This window comes from Leopardus geoffroyi, chromosome D3, assembly GCF_018350155.1.
Source record: "Leopardus geoffroyi isolate Oge1 chromosome D3, O.geoffroyi_Oge1_pat1.0, whole genome shotgun sequence".
Lineage (NCBI taxonomy): Eukaryota > Metazoa > Chordata > Mammalia > Carnivora > Felidae > Leopardus > Leopardus geoffroyi.
In genome coordinates, this window is record NC_059339.1 from 41,376,450 (window position 1) to 41,398,110 (window position 21,661).

The 21,661-nt window shown below is 37.5% G+C and overlaps 1 pseudogene; it reads left to right on the forward strand.

Moving 5' to 3' along the window:
* The first annotated feature begins 295 nt into the window (after positions 1-295).
* LOC123588574 lies at positions 296-1,878 on the forward strand (annotated as a pseudogene).
* Positions 1,879-21,661: the final 19,783 nt, after the last annotated feature.

A 21,661-nucleotide genomic window follows, 5' to 3' on the forward strand; every position in this document is an offset into this window, starting at 1 on the left:
ATAATTAAAAAAATTTTTTTAACGTTTATTTATTATTGAGAGACAGAGAGAGACAGAACATGAGCATGGGAGGGGGAGACACAGAATCTGAAGCAGGCTCCAGGCTCTGAGCTGTCAGCACAGAGCCTGACACAGGGCTTGAACTCACAAACCATGAGATCATGACCTGAGCTGAAGTCGGATTCCTAACCAACTGAGCCACCCAGGCATCTCCCTCTTAATTTTTATTGTATGCTAGATGTTATATGAAATAACAAGACACAGTAAAGCTTGAACTAGATATTTTTTCCTTTGGAGGGCATGCTGTTTCCTTTGTAAGGAAGCTAGGGTGAAAGTTTGATATTTTTTATTTTAATAGAGTTGAGTTACATCAGTGCTAGGTTGAAGCTTTAACTAATTTCAGATATTCTCTGTTTTAAAATAGGTTTTGGATGAGTTCAGTTCTACTCCTCAGGCGAGACTTTATGACTCAAGAACTAGAAGTCAGTGAAAACTTTCTCTTCTTTTGAGCTCTGCCCTCAGCTGGTACTTAGTAAGATTGGAGAAGAATTGTTGGATCAGGAAGATTAGCATTACATTTGAGACTCTTCTAGATTTTATACCACCTTTCCAGTTTTTACAGTCATACAATTTTATTTGTCCATTTCTTTGTCCAAACAAAGAAATGCTTATAGGAGAGGAGCTCCTCTACTTGTTTATATCCCCAGATAAGACATATTCCCAGCTATGAAAGCAGTCTCAGTCTTTACTCACCTGGAAAAGGCTCACACTTTTCTCTGGAAATTTTAATTTCATTGTGTGAATTATTATTTGATGGCTTTAAATTAAAGCATACTTGGGGAGTCTGTGGAAGATGCTGCCCGGAGGGTGGAAGTGTGGAGGCTTCCGGTCAGTGTGGACTGTGTGCAGTCTCTAAGTTTCTGAGTTTCCTGTGTTCCAGGTAAAATATGGCAAAAAGCTTGTGGAGTAAGTGGAAAAGGAAGATGGGTGCTGAAAAGAGAAAAAAGAATGCCCCAAAGGAGCATAGCAGACTTAAAAGTATTCTTAAAGTTTATAGTGATGTTTTAATGAAAGATGTTCAAGAGATAGCAACTGTGATGGTACCGAAACATTGTCAAGAGAAAACTCAGTGCATAGTGCAAGATGAAAAAGATGACATGAATTTGGAGACTTGTATTAAGAGAAACAAAGAGTCTTCTACCCCGTATGGATGAACCAGAGACAAAGGAAAAGGCTGAAGGCAAAGTGAGAAAAGGTAAGGGGAAAAGCAAAGCAAGAGCAGCAAAGACAATGAAGGGTTTGGTCTGGTAGACTCTTAAAAACTTGAAAAATCCTACATGGGACAAGTCGTTGATTAGAGTGTATATACATCGATTTCAACTTCCACCAAATGAAAACTTTGTTTCCAGACTTAACTTGACCTTTTTCTTCAATTCAGACCCAACTTAACTCCTCAAATTTGTTTTGGGAGCTTGCATAAAATATTTTCTTTGATGAGTAAAAAAAAAAAAAAAAAAAAAAAAAAAAAAAAAGAAAAGAAAAGAAAAGGAGAGCATACTTTTTAGTTTAGCTGGTGTATTCTTGTTATGGCAAGAGCAATATTCTTTTATGATTTTCTGTGCTCTAACTAGAAGTGGGACTTGTATAATTTAGTTTGATACCTTTAATAATAAAAGAAGTTGATAGAAGTCCTTCTTTAAAGGTCCTTGGACAGCACTTACATTCAGGGTGATAATGTAATCAGTGTAGTAGAGTACTGGTTAAGACAGAGTGGCTAGTATAGCCTCTGGTCAGAGGATTGTCATATTTTAAAATAGCACTGTTAACGATGAAAACCATGAGTATAAAGATAGGTTGACTATGAAATTCTTATGAAATAGTGACTTGAGATGAACATTTTAAACTTGCATTTCAAGTGAGAGTTTAACCAATATGCCTGTCTTTCTAAGTGGCATTAGCAATATCAAGTTCAAAGTAACAGACATTTTTTGAGAGAAGTCATGCCTGAACTTTTTTTTTAATATATAATTTATTATCAAGTTGGCTAACATACAGTGTATACAGTGTGCTCTTGGTTGGTTTTGGGGGTAGATTCCTGTGATTCATTGCTTACATACAACACACAGTGCTCATCCCAGCAAGCGCCCTCCTAGATGCCCATTCCCCATTCCCCTCCCCCCCCAATCAACCTTCAGTTTGTTCTCTGTATTTAAGAGTCTCTTATGGTTTGCCTCCCTCCCTCTCTGTTTGTAACTATTTTTTCCTTTGTTTCTTATATTTACTATCTTTTGACTAGTTATCTCTAAGCCAGTTAGAGAGACTCTGATGTTTTACTCGCTGAAGGTTTGCTCCTGAAAATTCTGTCACTTGGCACTGTGTAAAATGAGTGCTCTGGTAGAAAAATAGAGGCTCAGCTTCCTTTATAGATCTTGTTCACAATGGGAGGCAGGGGCTGTGATCCCTATCCCGCTGGCAGCCCAGTGATATAAATCAGGCTCTTGCACTTCAGTCAACTTTACCTAGGGTGAATAAAATCCAGGTCTTTAAATAACATATGGCTGTGCTGTGGTTTCAGTGCTCTGACAGAGCGTGATCTAAACTGTCAGTTTCTAATCTAAGGAAAGATTGGGAAAATAAGGAGGAAATGACAGTGAAGCATTTTATTTCTTTTGGGAAGAAACAGGATGTAATGCTCCAATAAATAAATGAATAAATAACTATATTGGGGGTTGGTTTTATTTATTTTCTTTTTCTTTTTTCCCCACATTTTAATTTAAATTCTAGTTAGTTAACATATAGTGTAATATTGGTTTCAGGAGTAGAATTTAGTGATTCGTCACTCACATAAAACACCAAATGCTCAACACAACTGCCCTCCTTAATGCCCATCACCCATTTAGCCTATCCCCCTGCCCACCTGCCTTCCAGCAACCCTCAGTTTGTTCTCTATAGTCTCTTAGGGTTTGCTTCCCTCTGTCTTTTTTGTTTCCTCCTTGGGGGGTTGATTTTAGAGTCTTTGCCAGTATGGCTTTACCTAGAATCTCTTTGGTTCATTGAATTTTAATGTCTTTATCCTAAACTTTAAGATATTCACCAGGGGAATGTAGAAACTTTTTTTTGTTGTTATTGTTGTTAACATTTACATTCATGGCAGTACCTATTGTGAGACAGAAATTTGATTCTAACCTCACGCTAAAGAGTACATTTCTGAAACCATGCTTTGAAAAAATATACTATATCTTCAAAAGAGAAACAAATAAAAGCAACAGCTACCTGTTACTATTATACTAATTTTATGCACTTACTAAGTGCTGTGCTCTCTCGTACACATATCAAATAGTCAAGAAAGTGCTGAATGGGAGTCTAACACCTTTGGACATATTGTCATAAATGAACATAAAAGACAAAAAATTGTACTATTGTTAAGCAGTAGAAATCAATAATGATGTTTTTCAGGTTGAAATAGTACTATTTGAGGACATATCTAAGCGTTTAGATAAAAGAGACTGTTGAAGTACAGTTCCACAGATAGGCAGATTTTAGATCTCCAAAAAGAGAGAAAAGGAGGATGCTTTTAGTGTCATAGGTCCTGATGTTTGTGTTTGTATGCGTGAGTTGCAAATCATGAAGCCATCCCTAAATTCTAAAAAATTTCAAAAAGATTCTATAGAACTTTTTGCATGTAATTCCCGGAATGTTTATTTACAGTTTTACTGGGTGTTTTACTTTGTACTTTCTCTGTACTTGTTTCCCCAATGTTCTAGAACTGCATTCATCTTTTAGATTTTCTGTTGCTATGCTAGAGGAACACAGGGTTTGTTGACAGCTGTATACTTAGAGATTTAAATGTAAACTTAGGAAAAGTTCTCCTCTGCAAGAGAGAGGTCATGGAAAACAGTTTGGGCCCTGGAAAATGGACAAAGGTAGTCTTTTCTAGGTAGAAAAGTTCAAAAGGGTAACTCTGATCTGATACCTTCTATTTGTCCCTCAAATCAACTTTCTACTTTTCTGCACTCTGTTCTATGCCTCAGGAGGCTAACTTGTATGGCTCCCATTCCCTTTGTCTTCAGATGCGTTTGACCAGTAGAGAGATCTGGTAAAAGAGAAAAAAGAAGGGGAGAGCTGATCGGGTATTTTCCCCCTGGATTTCCTACTGTGAGGCTGACTTAGTCTCTCTCAACAGAAGTCTCTGGTCCTCTCGAGGGATTATTCCCTACTTGGCTTTCTCCCTTCAGATTCCAGTAACCACTGCTTCCCACATTCATTCTGGTGTAGGGATAATCATAGTCAGGCTATAATATCCCTGGGTGATTCTCCTGTATATTGTAGTTCCCTGATAGCATTGCCTTTATAATTACTCCCTTTGTAAATAAACTTGTCAAATTAGCCTATTTCAAGTGTGCCACCCATTTCCTGTTGGAATTCTGGTTAAAATTCTATTAATCCACAAGAAAGCAAATATTAAGGATCTGTATATTAGGCACATAATGTTATTAGATTTACACTGGCCCAGTGATTAATGCTTAACTTCACAAAAAAGCAAAGAACAATATTATTTTCTATTACCTAGGAGAATATTAAGGCCAGACTGTTAGGATTTCAAAGACCATGGTTTTATAAATTTATTTATCATGGTTTTATAAATTTATTTATCTTAAAATTTTTTTAATGTCTATTTATTTTTTAGAGAGAGAGAGAGAGAAAGAGTGAGAGGGGGGAAGAGCGCAAGCAGGGGAGGGGCAGAAAGAGAGGGAGATACAGAATCCAAAGCAGGCTCCAGTCTCTGAGGTGTCAGCATGGAGCCCCATGTGGGGCTTGAACTCACCAGCTATGAGACCATGACCTGAGTGTAAGTCGGATACTTAACTGACTGAGCCATTCAGACGTCCCTATAAATTTATTTTTAAGGAAAATAAAATTTTGTGTATTCAGCCAACAGCTGGGTACCAGCTTTCACTTTTTCTTCATGGAGGTATGTCTTCTTTCAAACCTTTTTTGACTCATATGAAGGAACAGCTTAAAAAAAAAACTAACATATTTGTTTCATGAAATACAATTATGACTTAAATGGAAACCATGATTTTGCACCATATTTAGGAAGACTTTTTTTGACAGCAAGGTCTGCTGAACCGTGGAAATGTTAAATTAGACTATGGAATTTTGTTTCTGATAAATAGTGATACAGAATACAGTTTTTACTCCTAAAGTTGACTTGGTAGGCTCAGAGGTAGAAAAGTATGAAGTGGCTTTTTTTTTTCCGAATGATCTTCCTAGATATATAGGACTCATCTCAAATTAGTATGCCAATTTTAATTCAAAGAGTATATCTTAAGCATCTAACATGTACTGGTGTCTGTACCAGGTAATAGACAATGGTAAATACCACAGCATGGCCCACAACCTCTTGCGGATTATAGGCACACAGGAAAGACACATATAGCATTTTTAGGGTGATGAGTATTATGAAAGAAGCATGAGAAAAATCTAGGGTTCTTGTCTGAAGGGAAGCCAATCATATATTTCTAAACCATTACCACCTAGTTATCCAAGTTAGAAACCTGACTGTCTTTCTTCAATTTTGATCCTCAACAGTCGGTCACCAAATTGTATCTATTTTGTATCTTACATCTGTTCCCATTTCTACTTCATTAAGACTATCGCCCTAGTTGAAGTCCTCATTATTTCTCTCCTGGTGTCCTGCATCTATCTCTGCTTCCAGTCTTGCCCTTCAAATACACATTTCACATTGTCAGTAGAGAGTTCTATCTATAAAGCAAAACCGACCATTTTAACCATGCAAAAATTCCCCGGTGACTTTCCAACCTATTAAAGACAAGATCCTCCTGTTCTTTAGTTTGATGTATGACAGTCTCCGTGACCTGGGGTCTGTCTCTACCTTCTATTGCATTCCTCCCCTTGAAGAGCAGGCACTAAATATTGAATGAATGAGTTCGAGACATTTAAAATAATTTGATTTAACAGAGACTAATATATAAAGATGTTTTATTAAACCGCAGAAATGTAGGGAATGAGTCTGTGCTAGTTAAGCTCCTCCTTCCTCCCAAATAACTTCATTCATTCATTCATTCATTCATTCATTCATTCATTCATTCATTCATTCATTATTGGTTTAGTACATGCATATGTTGGTCTTCAAAGGGATATATAAGAAACATCCCTGACATGAGAGGCATTTACAATTTCTCTGACAAGATATTGCCCTTTAGGCATTAATGCAAGCCCACATTTGCAATTTGAAAGCACTTGCTGAAAAAATTCATAGAAGGAGAAGAATCCACTATAGGGCAGAGTCTGAGCTAGACTGGAGGTGTGAGTTCTTCCCTGAGAGTAGTTCTGCTTTGGGGGGAATTGGCCACAGTTTTCTTGGAAACCAGAGAGTTTTCAAGCAGAACTTTACCAGACCTGTGTAGAGCTCAGACCTCTCACTGCTGAGGTCTGAAACATAGAAAAGTGGCTGATGAACTGATCATGCCTCTGCTGGCATCCTTTAGAGATGTCCTACCTCTCCTTGTCTTCTTCAGAGTAGCTGTTGTCTCTGAGAAGTGTCCAGGACCTCAGTGGAAGCTGGGAAAATGATGAGGCATCACTGGTTAGTAGACTCCCAGACACCAGAGAGAAGTTAGGACAAATGATTGAACATGTAGGGAATAGAAGTAAGTCTGCTTTGTTTTTTGTGGTTGGTAGTTGAAGATGTGAATTCAAATGTTCCCTCTGCTTTGACTCAGGAATTATGCTACAAAATGTACTTCTTGTACAAGGTTACATGATGGCTTTTCATTGTCTGCCACTTCAGTAAAAGGAATTTGGGACATATCTGATAATGCCTTTTCCCTTTATCTTTTATTTCTAATTGTGATGTGTTCTTTAAAGAGCCAAGGAAAGCATCAATCCACATAAAGTTTTGTTTTGTTATATACAAACACAAATACTAATGCATTTATTATATAGAGAGCCTATCTCTGGAATCTTCTTTGTAGTTAACATTCTAGGGTTTTGGTCAAAATGTTTTTTTTTTTCCTTTTTATAACTGCATGTTCTATTGATATCCATTTACTGAAATATGTTTTAATGGTGGGATAAAAAAGGTATTCTTTTAATTCTGGAGAGAGTAACCTACTTGGAAAATAGTGAGAAATCAATTTCTCTCAGTCTTAATTTCTGACCGGAAAGGGAAGGAACCTTAGCACTGCAATTTCTTGGTGATATCAACGAAAATTAAAGTTCCTAGGGTGGCCATCAATAAAATAAAATTAGGATTTCATAAGAAGCATACCATTGAGAACTCAGCTTTTCTAAAAGATTTCAGTAGGCCTATTTCATAGCCATTGAAAAGTGTCACAACTATCACCTGAGAAGTAATAAATGGAACCTGATTATTTTTACACCTTCCCTTTATTTTTAGAGTCTGTGACTTATTTCTAATTAGTAAGTTTTTTTTTTTTTGGTAGTGTTAAATGTTATATATAACTGCTAAGCCTCATATCTTTATTGAGAAAAGGCTATTAATTTCATAAAATAATGGTATCTGTCTATGGATATATTTATAAGCATTTTAGGGGTAAACTTTGCTGTATTAATAATAGCTAATACTTGAGAAATGTTTACTATGTGTCCAGTACCACTTCAAATGTTTTATATGCAACAAGTCATTCACTCATCAGAATAATCTTGTGAAGTTGATACTATTGCTATTCATTAAACAGTTGAGGAAATTAAGGCACAGAGAGTTTAACTTGCCTAAATTCTTACAGGTAGTAAATGATGTTTCTGAGATTTGAACACAAATAATTTGACTTTGGAATCAGTGCTTCAGAGTTGCACTGCATTATTGCTTCATGGAATATTTAAACTGATGTTCCACTGTAGAATGATCAGATGATTTGCAAAGTCATGAAAAATCTTAAATCCACAAAAAATAACTAAGGTTTTCATTTTATACTCCTGTATGTCATCTTTTTGGAGCCTTATTTTAACATTTGAAGTGAATTTATCATTTACTGAGAACCTGTGTGTGTGTGTGTGTGTGTGTGTGTGTGTGTGTGTGTATCATTTAAGAGGAGAGAAACAAGTTGTTTTTGTTTTCTCAGAATGCTGGGGATGGTGGTTAAGTCTCTCAATTTATTTGTAAGGAATTGCAAAATATGAGTAGGCAATGGAGAGGAGGAATGGGAAAGATGTTGCATTAGAATGATAACTTACATGGTTAGGATACCTTGACAATGAGTTTGGTCCATCATGTGTTCCATGGCCATCCCAGGCCGGGTGAAGGCTCCAGTCAGTCTTTCAATGCCAGAATAAGACAGTGTTTCAAAGAGTGGATGATGTGTAGATGTTGGCATTTGAGAGAGATTGTTCCAGAAGCTGATAATAGAGTGAATTCCAACTGGAGATACAAGGTATAGGCTAACTAAGAGGCTGTTATTTTTTCCAGATGGAAAAACAACAGTGGGATTGGATATAAAAAAAAAAAATTCGAGAGGTGCTGCAGAAGAGATATGTACAATTGATATGCTGACAAAATTGGATATGCTAGTGTGTTGTGAGAGAATGAGGGGGATTCTAAAATTTAATTTGACGATTAAAATATTTCACACATTACCAGCTTATTATATTGAGACATCTAGACACAGGGAATGGACTGACTGGAGATTTGGTTGTCAGTAGCATGCATGTAACATCTTTTGCTCAGGTCCTTGTATTGCCTCTGTGCTGGTCGTGCTGTTTCCTCTCTTGTCCCTTCCTGGTTCATTCTCCACACAACAGCCAGAGTGATCTTTTAAGGAAGTAATTGGAACACATTGCTTTCTATTTAAATTTCTTTAATATACTCTTTTTAAATGGGGAGGAAATGGATGTGTAGAAGGCATTCTCAAAAGGAGAGGACATGTTTTGAGCTGTCACAGTGAGGGTGGGCTACTATTCTTTAGTTGGTAGGAGTCAGGATTCTCTATATCCTGAAATACTGCAATCCTTTGGCATTTATATGTTGACATTCATATGAATTCATTATAAAGTATTATCTCTCATTTATACTACCATTTAGATATTAGGTTGTTTTTATTTTCAAAGATTATGTATATACAGGTAAGATTATCTATGGAATTCATTTCAGGGTAAGAAGGGAGTTTTATAAAATATTTCTTATACAATATTACTTTCTAATTTTTAATTTTTTTGTTTATCACTGAAAGAAAATAAGGAAAAATAATAACTATTAGTTCAAAAGAATATAATGAGATTTGGAGAGACACTCTAAATGTAGATAAATCTAAATATAAAGACAATTATTTCTTTAATTTTATTTTTTAATTTACATACAAATTAGCATATAGTGCAACAGTGATTTCAGGAGTAGATTCCTTAATGCCCCTTACCCATTTAGCCCATTCCCCCCTCCCACAACCCCTCCAGTAACCCTCTGTTTGTTCTCCATATTTAAGAGTCTCTTCTGTTTTGTCCTCCTCCCTGTTTTCATATTATTTTTGATTCCCTTCCCTTATGTTCATGTGTTCTGTGTCTTAAAGTCCTCATATGAGTGAAGTCATATGATATTTGTCTTTATCTGACTGACTAATTTCGCTTAGCATAATACCCTCTAGTTCCATCCACGTAGTTGCAAATGGCAAGATTTCATTCTTTTGAGTTGTCGAGTAATACTCCATTGTATGTATATACCATCTCTTCTTTATCCATTCATCCATCAATGGACATTTGGGCTCTTTCCATACATTGGCTATAAACACTGGGGTGCATGTGTCCCTTCGAAACAGCATACCTATATCCCTTGGATAAATACCTAGTTGTGCAATTGCTGGGTCAAAGGGTAGTTCTATTTTTAATTTTTTTGAGGAAACTCCATACTATTTTCCAGAGTGGCTGCACCATCTTGCATTCCCACCAGCAGTGCAAAAGAGATCCTTTTTCTCCACATTCTCGCCAACATCTGTTGTTGCCTGAGTTGTTAATGTTACCCATTTTGACAGGTGTAAAGTGGTATCTCATTGTGGTTTTGATTTGTATTTCCCTGATGATGAGTGATGTTGAGCATTTTTTCATGTGTCGGTTGGCCATCTGGATGTCTTCTTTGGAGAAGTGTCTGTTCATGTCTTTTGCCCATTTCTTCACTGGATTATTTGTTTTTTGGGTGTTAAGTTTGATAAGTTCTTTATAGATTTTTGGATACTCACCCTTCGTCTGATATGCCATTTACAAATATCTTCTCCCATTGTGTCGTTTGATTTTTAGTTTTGCTGATTGTTTCCTTCGTTGTGCAGAAGCTTTTTATTTTGATGAGGTCCAAGTAGTTCATTTTCGCTTTTGTTTCCCTTGCCTCCGGAGATGTGTTGAGTAAGAAGTTGCAGCAGCCAAGAGCAAAGAGGTTTTTGCCTGCTTTCTCCTCTAGGATTTTCATGGCTACCTGTCTTACATTGAGGTCTTTCATACATTTTGAGTTTATTTTTGTGTGTGGTGTAAGAAAGTGGTCCAGGTTCATTTTTCTGTGTGTCACTTCCATTTTCCCAGCACCACTTGCTGAAGAGACTGTCTTTTTTTCCATTGGATATTCTTTCCTGCTTTGTCAAAGATTAGTTGGCCATATGTTTGTGGGTCCACTTCTGGGTTCTCTGTTCCATTGACCTGAGTGTCAGTTCTTGTGCCAGTACCATACTGTCTTAATGATTACAGATTTGTAGTATAGCTTGAAGTCTGGAATTGTGATACCTCCTGCTTTGGTTTTCTTTTTCAAGATTGCTTTGGCTATTCAGGGTCTTTTGTGGTTCCATACAAATGTTAGGATTGTTTGTTCTAGCTCTGTGAAGAATACTGGTGTTATTTTGGTAGGGATTGCATTGAATATGTAGATTGCTTTGGGTAGTATTGACATTTTAACAATATTTGTTCTTCCTATTGAGGAGCATAGAATCTTTTCCCATTTTTTGTGTGTCTTCTTCAGTTTCTTTCATAAGCTTCCTATACTTTTCAGTGTATAGATTTTCCTTTTTTTTTAATATCAAATTTATTGTCAAATTGTTTTCCATACAACACCCAGGGCTCATCCCAAAAGGTGCCATCCTCAATACCCATCACCCACCCCCCATCTACCCTCAGTTTGTTCTCAGTTTTTAAGTCTCTTATGCTTTGGCTCTCTCCCTCTCTAACCTCTTTTTTTTCTTTCTTCCCCTCTACCATGGACTTCTATTAAGTTTTTCAGGATCCACGTAAGAGTGAAAACATATGGTATCTGTCTTTCTCTGTATGACTTATTTCACTTAGCATCACACTCTCCAGTTCCATCCATGTTGCTACAAAAGGCCATATTTCATTCTTTCTCATTGCCACGTAGTATTCCATTGTGTATATAAACCACAATTTCTTTATTCATTCGTCAGTTCATGGACATTTCGGCTCTTTCCATAATTTGGCTATTGTTGAGAGTGCTGCTATAAACATTGGGGTATAAGTGCCCCTATGCATCAGCACTCCTGTATCCCTTGGGTAAATTCCTAGCAGTGCTATTGCTGGGTCATAAGAATGTGGTAATTGCAGGGGACTTTAACACTCCACTTACAACGGATAGATCATCTAGACACAGGATCAATAAAGAAACAAGGGCCCTGAGTAATACATTGGATCAGATGGACTTGACAGATATATTTAGAACTCTGCATCCCAAAGCAACAGAATATACTTTCTTCTCGCATGCACATGGAACGTTCTCCAAGATAGATCACATACTGGGTCACAAAACAGCCCTTCATTAGTATACAAGAATTGATATCATATCATGCATACTTTCAGACCACAATGCTATTAAGCTTGAAATCAGCCATAGGAAAAAGTCTGGAAAACCTCCAAAAGCATGGAAGTTAAAGAACACCCTACTAAGGAGCAAATGGGTCAACTAGGCAATTAGAGAAGAAATTAAGAAATATATGGAAACAAATGAAAATGAAAATACAACAATCCAAAAGCTTTAGGATGCAGCAAAGGCAGTCCTGAGAGGAAAATACATTGCAATCCAGGCCTATCTCAAGAAACAAGAAAAATCCCAAACACAAAATCTAACAGCACACCTAAAGGAAATAGAAGCAGAACAGCAAAGACACCCCAAACCCAGCAGAAGAAGAGAAATAATAAAGATCAGAGCAGAAATAAACAATATAGAATTTAAAAAAACTGTAGAGCAGATCAACGAAACCAAGAGTTGGTTTTTTGAAAAAATAAACAAAATTGATAAACCTCTAGCCAGGCTTCTCAAAAAGAAAAGGCAGATGACCCAAATAGAGAAAATCACGAATGAAAATGGAATTATTAGAAACAATCCCTCAGAAATACAAGCAATTATCAGGGAATACTATGAAAAATTATATGCCAACAAACTGGACAACCTGGAAGAAATGGACAAATTCCTTAACACCCACACACTTCCAAAACTCAAACAGGAATAAATAGAAAGTTTGAATAGACCCATAATCAGCAAAGAAATTGAATCAGTTATCAAAAATCTCCCAACAAATAAGAGTCCAGGACCAGATGGCTTCCCAGGGGAATTCTACCAGACATTTAAAGCAGAGATAATACCTCTCCTTCTCAAGCTATTCCAAAAAATAGAAAGGGAAGGAAAACCTCCAGACTCATTCTGTGAAGCTAGCGTTACTTTGATTCCTAACCAGACAGAGGCCCAGTAAAAAAAGAGAACTACAGGCCAATATCCCTGATGAATATGGATGCAAAAATTCTCAGTAAGATACTAGCATATCGAATTCAGTGTATAGATTTTTCACCTCTTTCGTTAGATTTATTCCTAGGTATTTTATGGTTTTTTTGCAAGTGTAAATGGTATTGATTCCTTGATTTCTCTTTCTGTTGTTTCACTGTTGGTGTATAGGAATGCAACCAATTTCTGTGCAATGATTTTATATCCTGCAACTTTGCTGAATTCATGGATCAGTTCTAGTAGTCTTTTGGTGGAATCTTTTGGGTTTTCCATGTGGAGTATCATGTCATCTGCAAAGAGTGAACGTTTGACCTCCTCCTCGCCAATTTGGATGCCTTTAACTTCTTTGTGTTGTCTGATTGCTGAGGCTAAGTCTTCCAATACTATGTTGAATAACTGTGGCAAGAGTGGCCATCCCTGTCTTGTTCCTGACCTCAGTGAGAAAGCTCTCAGTTTTTGCCCATTGAGGATGATATTAGCGTTGGGTTGCTCATATATGGCTTTTATGATCTCAAGGTATGCTCCTTCTATCCCTACTTTCTTGAGGGTTTTTATCAAGAAAGGATGCTTTATTTTGTCAAATGCTTTCTCTGCATCTATTGAGAGGACCATATGGTTCTTGTCCTTTCTTTTATTGGTGTGATGAATCACATTGATTGTTTTGTGGATATTGAACCAGCCCTGCATTCCACGTATAAATCCCACTTGGTCGTGGTGAATAATTTTTTTAATGTGTTGTTGGATCCAGTTGGGTACTATCTTGTTGAGGATTTTTGCATGCATGTTCATGAAGGAAATTAGTCTATAGTTCTCGTTTTTAGTGGGGTCTCTGTCTGGTTTTGGAATCAAGGTAATTCTGGCTTCATTGAAAGAGTTTGGAAGTTTTCCTTCCATTTCTATTTTTGGGACAGCTTCAAGAGAATAGGTATTAACTCTTCCATAAATGTTGGGTAGAATTCCCCTGGAAAACCATCTGGCCTTGGACTCTTGTTTTTTGGGGAGGTTTTTGATTACTAATTTGATTTCTTTACTGGTTATGGGTCTGTTCAAATTTTCTATTTCTTCCTGTTCAGTTTTGGTAGCGTATATGTTTCTAGGAATTTGTCTATTTCTTCCAGATTGCCCATTTTATTGACGTATAAGTGCTCATAATATTCTCTTATTATTGTTTTTATTTCTGCTGTGTTGGTTGTGGTCTCTCCTCTTTCATTTTTGATTTTATTTATTTGGGTCCTTTCTTTTTTCTTTGTGATCAAACTGGCTAGGGGTTTATCAATTTCATTAATTTTTTCAAAGAACCAGCTTCTGGTTTCGTTGATATGTTCTACTGTTTTTGGTTTTGATAGCATTGCTTTCTGCTCTAATCTTTATTATTTCCTGTCTTCTGCTGTTTTGGGGCTTTATTTGCTGTTCTTTTTTCAGCTCTTTAAGGTGTAAGGTTAGGTTGTGTATCTGAGATCTTTCTTCCCTCTTTCGGAAGGCCTGGATTGCTATATACTTCCTCTTATGACCACCTTTCCTGCGTCCCAGAGGTTTTGGGTTGTGGTGTTATCGTTTTCATTGGCTTCCATGTACTTTTTAATTTCCTCTTTAACTTCTTGGTTAGCCCATTCATTCTTTAGTAGGATGTTCTCGAGTCTCCAAGTATTGCTATCTTTCCAAGTTTTTTCTTGTGGTTGATTTCAAGGTTCAGAGCATTGTGGTCTGAAAATATGCACGGTATGATCTCGATCTTTTTGTACTTGTTGAGGGCTGATTTATGTCCCAGCATGTGGTCTATTGTGGAGAACGTTCCACGTGCACTGGTGAAGAATGTATATTCCGCTGCTTCATGATGAAATGTTCTGAATATATCTGTTAAGTCTACCTGGTCCAGGGTATCATTCAAAGCATTGTTTCCTTGCTGATTTTCTTGATTAGATGATCTGTCCATTGCTGTGAGTGGGGTGTTGAAGTCTCCTACTGTTATGGTATTACTATCAATGAGTTTCTTTATGTTTGTGTTCATTGATTTATATATTTGGGTGCTTTCACATTTGGCGCATAAATGTTTACAATTGCGAGGTCTTCTTGGTGGATAGACCCCTTAGTTATGATATAATGCCCGTCTTCATCTCTTATTATAGCCTTTATTTTAAAGTCTAGATTGTCTGATATAAGTATGGCTACTCTGGCTTTCTTCTGTTGACCATTAGCATGACAGATGTTTCTCCATCCCCTTACTTTCAATCTGAAGGTGTCTTTAGGTCTAAAGTGGGTCTCTTGTACACAGCATATAGATGGATCTTGTTTTCTTATCCATTCTGTTACCCTCTGTCTTTTGATGGGAGCATTTGGTCCATTGATGTTTAGAGTGAGTACTGAAAGTGATGAGTTTATTGCCATTATGTTTCTTGTAGAGTTGGAGTTTCTGGTGGTGTTCTCTGGTCCTTTCTAGTCTTGTTGCTTTTGGTGTTTTTTGTTTGTTAGTTTGTTTGTTTTTTGTTTTGTCTTTTCTCCCTTCAGAATGACCCCCTTAAAATTTCTTGCAGGGCTGGTTTAGTTGTCATGAACTCCTCTAATTTTTGTTTGTCTGGGAAAATTTAATTTCTCCTATTTTGAATGACATCCTTGCTGGATAAAGAATTCTTGGCTGCATATTTTTCTTATTCAGTACATTGAATATATCCTGCCACTCCTTTCTGGTCTGACAAGTTTCTGTGGATAGGTCTGCTGGAAACCTGATCTGTCTTTCCTTGTAGGTTAAGGACTTTTTTTCCCTTGCTGCTTTCATGATTTCCTCCTTGCCTGAGTATTTTGTCAATTTGACTATGGTATGCCTTGTTGATGGTTGGTTTCTGTTGAATTTAATGGGAGTTCTCTGTGGTTCCTGGATTTTGATATCTGTGTCTTTCCCAAATTAGGAAAATTTTCCACTATGATTTGCTCACATAACCCTTCTACTCCTTTTTCTCTCTCTTCCTCTTATCGGACCCCTATGATTCTGATGTGGTTCCTTTTTAATGAGGCACTGATTTCTCTATTTCTTAAATCGTGCTCTTTTGCCTTAATCTCTCTCTTTTTTTCTGTTTCATTATTCTCCATAAGTTTGTCCTCTATATCGGTGACTCTCTTTTCTGCCTCAACCATCCTTGCTCCCATGGCCTCCATTTGAGATTGCAGCTCAGTTATACATTTTTAATTTCATCCTGACTAGCTTTTTCTTCTTTTATATCCACAGAAAAGGATTCTAATATATTTTCGAATCCAGTTAGCGTTCTTATTATCATGAATCTAAATTCTGGTTCAGACATCTTGCTTGTATCTGTGTTGTTAAGTCCCTGGCTGTCGTTTCTTCCTGCTCTTTCTTTTGGTGTGAATTCCTTCATTTCATCATTGTAAAGGGAGAAAAGGAATTAATGAGGTAAAAGAATTAAAATTAAAAAAACATTAAAATTAAAAAATGAAAAACAAACACACAAAAAAATCAAATAAATGATGTTAGATCCTAGGTGTGTTTTGGTCTGGGTGTTGAAAGGGGCTTGATAGAGTAGAGAAAAAAGGGGAAAGAAAAAAGAAAAGGAAATAGTTTGAAAATTTGAATGAATACAGTGAAGACTAAAAATTTAGAATTTGAAAAAATTTACACAAAAGTAAAAAATATAGTTGAAAAAATTAAATAAAAATATTTTTAATAAAAATTGATAATAAATATGAACTTTTCCTCTTTCTGTATTCAAGAAAAAGAAAAATGAAAAAGAGAAAAAAGAAAAAAGAAAGAAAATTGAATGGATGGATCGACAAACAGACTGAAATATGACTAAATTTACTTCGTTTCCCCTAGAAGTCAAACTATGAAGCACTTCATAGTCCATAAACTAAGTTGGCAGAGATTTGTGTTCCTGAAGAGTGAGGTTGGCCCAGTTGTGTGGGCTCAGTGTAACGACTTCGTTCTCCACTAGATGGCGCTGCTTAGCTTACTGGAATGGTTTTGTGGTGCTTGTTGGTGCATATGCGCATGCGTGGGAGCGGTGAAAATGGCGTCACCCAGCTACCCAGTCTCTAGTATCGGAACTCTGTTGTCCCTGATTAGCAATTACACACCCATCCTTTGTCTTCAGCTTCCAACCACTCCCCGCTTTTACATAGTCCATGACCAAGCCCCAGGCAGCACCTCCCTCCTGATATCTGTCTCAGATGTGGCTGTTTTCCCTGACACCTTACTTCTGAGGGACTGCGGCTTTGACCTGTTCTGCCCCAGGAGGGTCTCACAGAGCAATGGCTGGGTGCTGGCCACACCCAGGATCATCTGCCGGACTGTGCTGCTGCCAATGCCCAGAGACTGCAGCCAGATGCCAGTCCGCCCCAGAAAAAGTTCATGAGATAGTGTAGCAGCATTTCAGGGATTATGGAAAATCACAACACACATCTGGCACCAGACTTCACCCTTAACAACCTTGTTCCAGCACCAGCAAATGTGGGTCTCCCGGGTCCACCTGGGCCTTGCCTTAGGGGATCCACACAGCCTCTACCAGGTGTCCTCCGAGCAGGGTAACTGCCTCTTCCCATGTGGCCTGAAGAACCCTGGACTCCGCTCTTCTCCTGGGGACTCGTCCTTCTCACCAGAGCACCACCAGGTACTGAGCTGCGGAGTTTCAGACTCTGTGCTCCCCATGTTTATAGTCTTAATGGAATTTAAACCTTCTCCTTTATCCCTTTTTAGCTCTGTCCCTGCAGCTGTTTCCACTTTTCTACTTTCTCTCCAGCTGCTTTTTGCTTTTCTCGTATTCTCCCCTCCCCCCCTCTCTGCATGCAAAAGAGGCTCTCTGCCCTCCTCAGCTTCTCTTTCCCCAAGTTCACTTCTCTGCCCCATGTACCTGCTGAATTCTGTGGTTCAGGCTGTGCAGATTGTTGTGTTAATCCTCAGATCAATTTTCTAGGTGTGCAGAATGGTTTAGTGTTGGTCTGGCTGTATTTCATGGATGCAAGACACAAAAAACTTCCATGCTGTTCTGTCATCTTGGCTCCTCCTCTAAACGCAATTATTTTTGAGCCTTAAGTTCATCTCTTTACGCAAACAAGAATGAATACAGTGCTGGGTGCCACCCCGAAGTAAATTTGAGTTAAGAACACAAGGGCTGTCATCTTGGGTCAGTCTTGGACCATACAACCTGGGACACTCTCTCAGAGAGTGGCACATAGGGGCAGGGTGGAAACAGACTAAGTGATAACTCTGATATCTGCACAAATGTTAAGTTGTACCATTCTGTTGGTAAGTTTCCCTTAGTAAATTATGGTAAATATGCCATTAATAAATTTGTTCTGAGCTGTTTTTGAATCTGTTTATATTTTTGTTCTATACCAAATTTTGGGAGAGTGATCTCTGTAAATTTATTACCAACTGTCCTAAACAATGTATTCTCAAGCTAAGAGAGATGCTTCCTAGGATAAATTCTCCAGAATTTAGTGAGTTGCAGAGATTTACAAGAACAATGGATCTAAGATCATCCATTGTTCGCTGATCTGTCCAGTTAGTCTATAAAATGAGTTCTGTGATTGAATATACTTGGAAAACACTTCGTATTATACCCTTTTCTGGGAGAATCATGGGACACATTAGCATACTGAAAATTCTAGAAGGAAAGGAAATGTATTTACAAAACCTCTCTATGTGTAACACCCTGCAGAGCTAGTGTTCCATGGGAAAACTGTCCTAGCAGTTTAGGAATTGTTGGAGCTTTTCATATCCATAGACTGACTAAGGAAAGGTTGTCAGATGACAAGTACAGCATTTTCCATTCTCCTAACCCATTTCTAGTGCAGATTGTTGACTGTGAGTGTTGATACAGTGGGCAGCTGTTTAGTGATTTTCATCACCAATATCAGGGCAACCCACAAACAAGGAGAGCCATGGAAAGAATATGGGATTTGGAATGATAAGGTGTAAGTTGGAATCTCTTTTCCATTATCACTTGCAGCTGTGTGATCTTGGGAAGGTGACTTAGTTCTCTGAGTTTCCTCATGTGTGAAGTGGGAATAATAGTAATAGCTCTATATTACTAGAATTACTCTGAATTATATTTGTTACCATGTGTAAAAAGTTGGCAGAGTGTATTGATTTTTTTAAATTTGTTTAAAGTGTTTAATAAATTTTAAATGAGAATGAGTCCTGGTGTTCTAATTAGTGAATTGAATCATTAAACATGTAATAGGTGACTCTTTGGTTTAAGGCTAAAATCATCTTTTGTGTATAAATGTATAAAGGGAAGAGAAATTCAACCCTTCTGTCAGAAAGAAAAAAAACCCATAGGGGTTAATAGCTGTGCACGCTTTCACTGCCCCAGGTGCAAACATCAGCCCATTAGATGGGTAACGCAGCTGGCCCAATTTAGTGCTCAGCACCCGTCTTTATTTCTTCTCTGTTGGAACTGGCAATACAGAGTAGCTTCTGAAAAAGTGGTTTTAATACCTTGCTACGATAATATTCCCAAGATGTTTGATCCACAAATAACTGACATTTTTCATCATTTCTTTTTACAGCAAACAGGATTTCAATATGGCTTTTGTTCAAGTGTCTTTTTACTTTCTTTAAGGAAACAATAACAAAAAAAGATACATACAGAACTCAGATTTTCCCCTCCAAATCCAAAAAAGGAGACAAAACCATAATTCCCTTTCTAGTACTCAAGAGCCAGAAATAATCAAAGAAATATATTAGCTCCTGATACAAGTAATTTAGGAAACTATTCTTATGTGCTGAATGTATAATGGATGTGCAATTAAGAATGAGTTCATAAGGCAACACATATCAGCAGAGCCTTTTCCATTTAAAAACAAAAATGATTTTAATCCACTAGCACTTAGAACATAAAAATGTGTCCTAGGCTACTGCTCAGAGATAAGAGGTATGACAATATCAAACAAATTATGAGATGATGCATCTCTTGGAGGATGGATTCCCACTGTTATGGAACACGCACAGGGCATAGTCCTATGCTTTTATGCAAGAAACAAGTTGCCCCTGCATTGCAGAAGTTGGATTTGAATTAACTTTGCAGAGATAAATCTTAGGCACTATGAATGACCACCAAAGAGGAAAATATTAGTGATGGAAAGGAAAACTTATATATACTTTTCCTGATAGTGTTGTTGTTGGTGGTGGTGATGGTGGTGGTAGTGGTGGTGGTAGTGTGTGTGTGAATGTGAAAGAAAGAAAATATGTGCTCTGGACCCTATAATCATGTCACACCTGTTAAGGATGAAAGGAAGCAGTATAGTAGAGCAAGTATCAATAGCTCAAATGTATTTGGTGCAACAGGTAAAGTACATGATGAAGGGGGAGGATGAAGGCTATGAGCGCTGGTGTGGGCTGTGAGGTAATGAACATGCATACCTCCAAAAGGCATCAAAGCACATTTCTTTTTTAAAATTTCTTTAAAAATGTTTTCATTTATTTGAGAGAGAGAGAGAGAGCGGTAGAGGGGTGGGGCAGAGAGGGGGACAGAAGATCTGAAGCAGGCTCTGTGTTGACAGCAGTGAGCCTGATGCGGGGCTCAAACTATGAATGGTGAAATCATGACCTGAGCTGAAGTGGGATGCTTAACTGACTGAGCCGCCCAGGCGCCCCTTAAAGTACATTTCTTTTTTCAAACCACCATGTAGCCCAAACAAAAGAGCTGTATAGGCTCAAGTCCATCTCCTGGATTGGCAGTCAGTTTGCAAACTCTGGGCAAAAGGTTAAAGAGCAGAAGTTCTAGAATGAAACTAGGTTCATTTCCTGTTAACCAGGCTAGCAGATAAGATTGGCAAGTTAATTTAACATTTGAAAGCCTCATTTTCCTTATGTCTGAAATGGGGATAATAATAGTACTTAGTTTATGAGATTATTGTGAAAGTATTATGATAATGTATAAATGTAATGTGTTTAATAGGATGACTGGCACCTAGGAAACACTTAATAAATATCAGCTGTGTACACACACACACACACACACACACACACACACAAGAAACTACATATAGGAATGATCATTTCCTCCTTTTAAATAGCCACTGGAGAAAGATATGAACTTTTATAATAATGTCTTGTGGCATATCCATTTGAGAGTAATTGATGGCAGCAAATGTTTTCTTTCAGACAGTGGGAGGCAGTTTGGGTTTTGGAAAATATTCTAAGAAAGACTGATGAATAAGATAAATGGTAAAATTGTGCAATATGATTTTTGGGCACAAAAAAGTTAATAAGAGGGAATATAAGTTTGGGCATAAAAGGATGTGTAGACAGGAATTCAGAGAGAATGGTCATAATTATTTTGTTGGGTTTCTAGCTCCCTGATATTTTCTAGTAAATCATCTCAATGTTAAAATGTTGGGGAACCCTGGGGCTCAGTAATTGACCATCTTCTTTGTCCATCCTCACTCCCCCTTGGTGATGTGATCCAGATTCATGGCTTTAAATGTCTATTTGCTTAACTCCTAATTTATTTCTTCAGCTAGGCTCTGCCTCTATACTCTATACTCTCAACTTATATACTCAGTCATCCAGTCGATACCTTCACACAGATGTTGAATAAGCTCTTGAAAGAACAGATTCCTGAGATTCACTACCTCCTTTTCAAACCAGTATCTCCAGTATTCTTGTCTCAACTGATGGCAATCCCGTTCTTCCAATTGTTCAGTCAAAAAGTTTGGTGTCATACTTGACATCTCTCTTTTTCTCATACTTTTTATCTGGTTCATTAGCAAATTCTGCCCACTCTACCACCTCCAGTTCTATCATCCTGGCCCAAACCACCATCATCTGTCCTCTGCATAATTACAATAATTTTGCCTGCTCTTACGGGAATAACTTTTCCCGTGAAAATCTGGTCATGTTACTTCTCTATGACTTATTCTCTGACTCAGTTCCTGTCTTTGCCATGACCTACAAAGCTCTCCATAAACCTA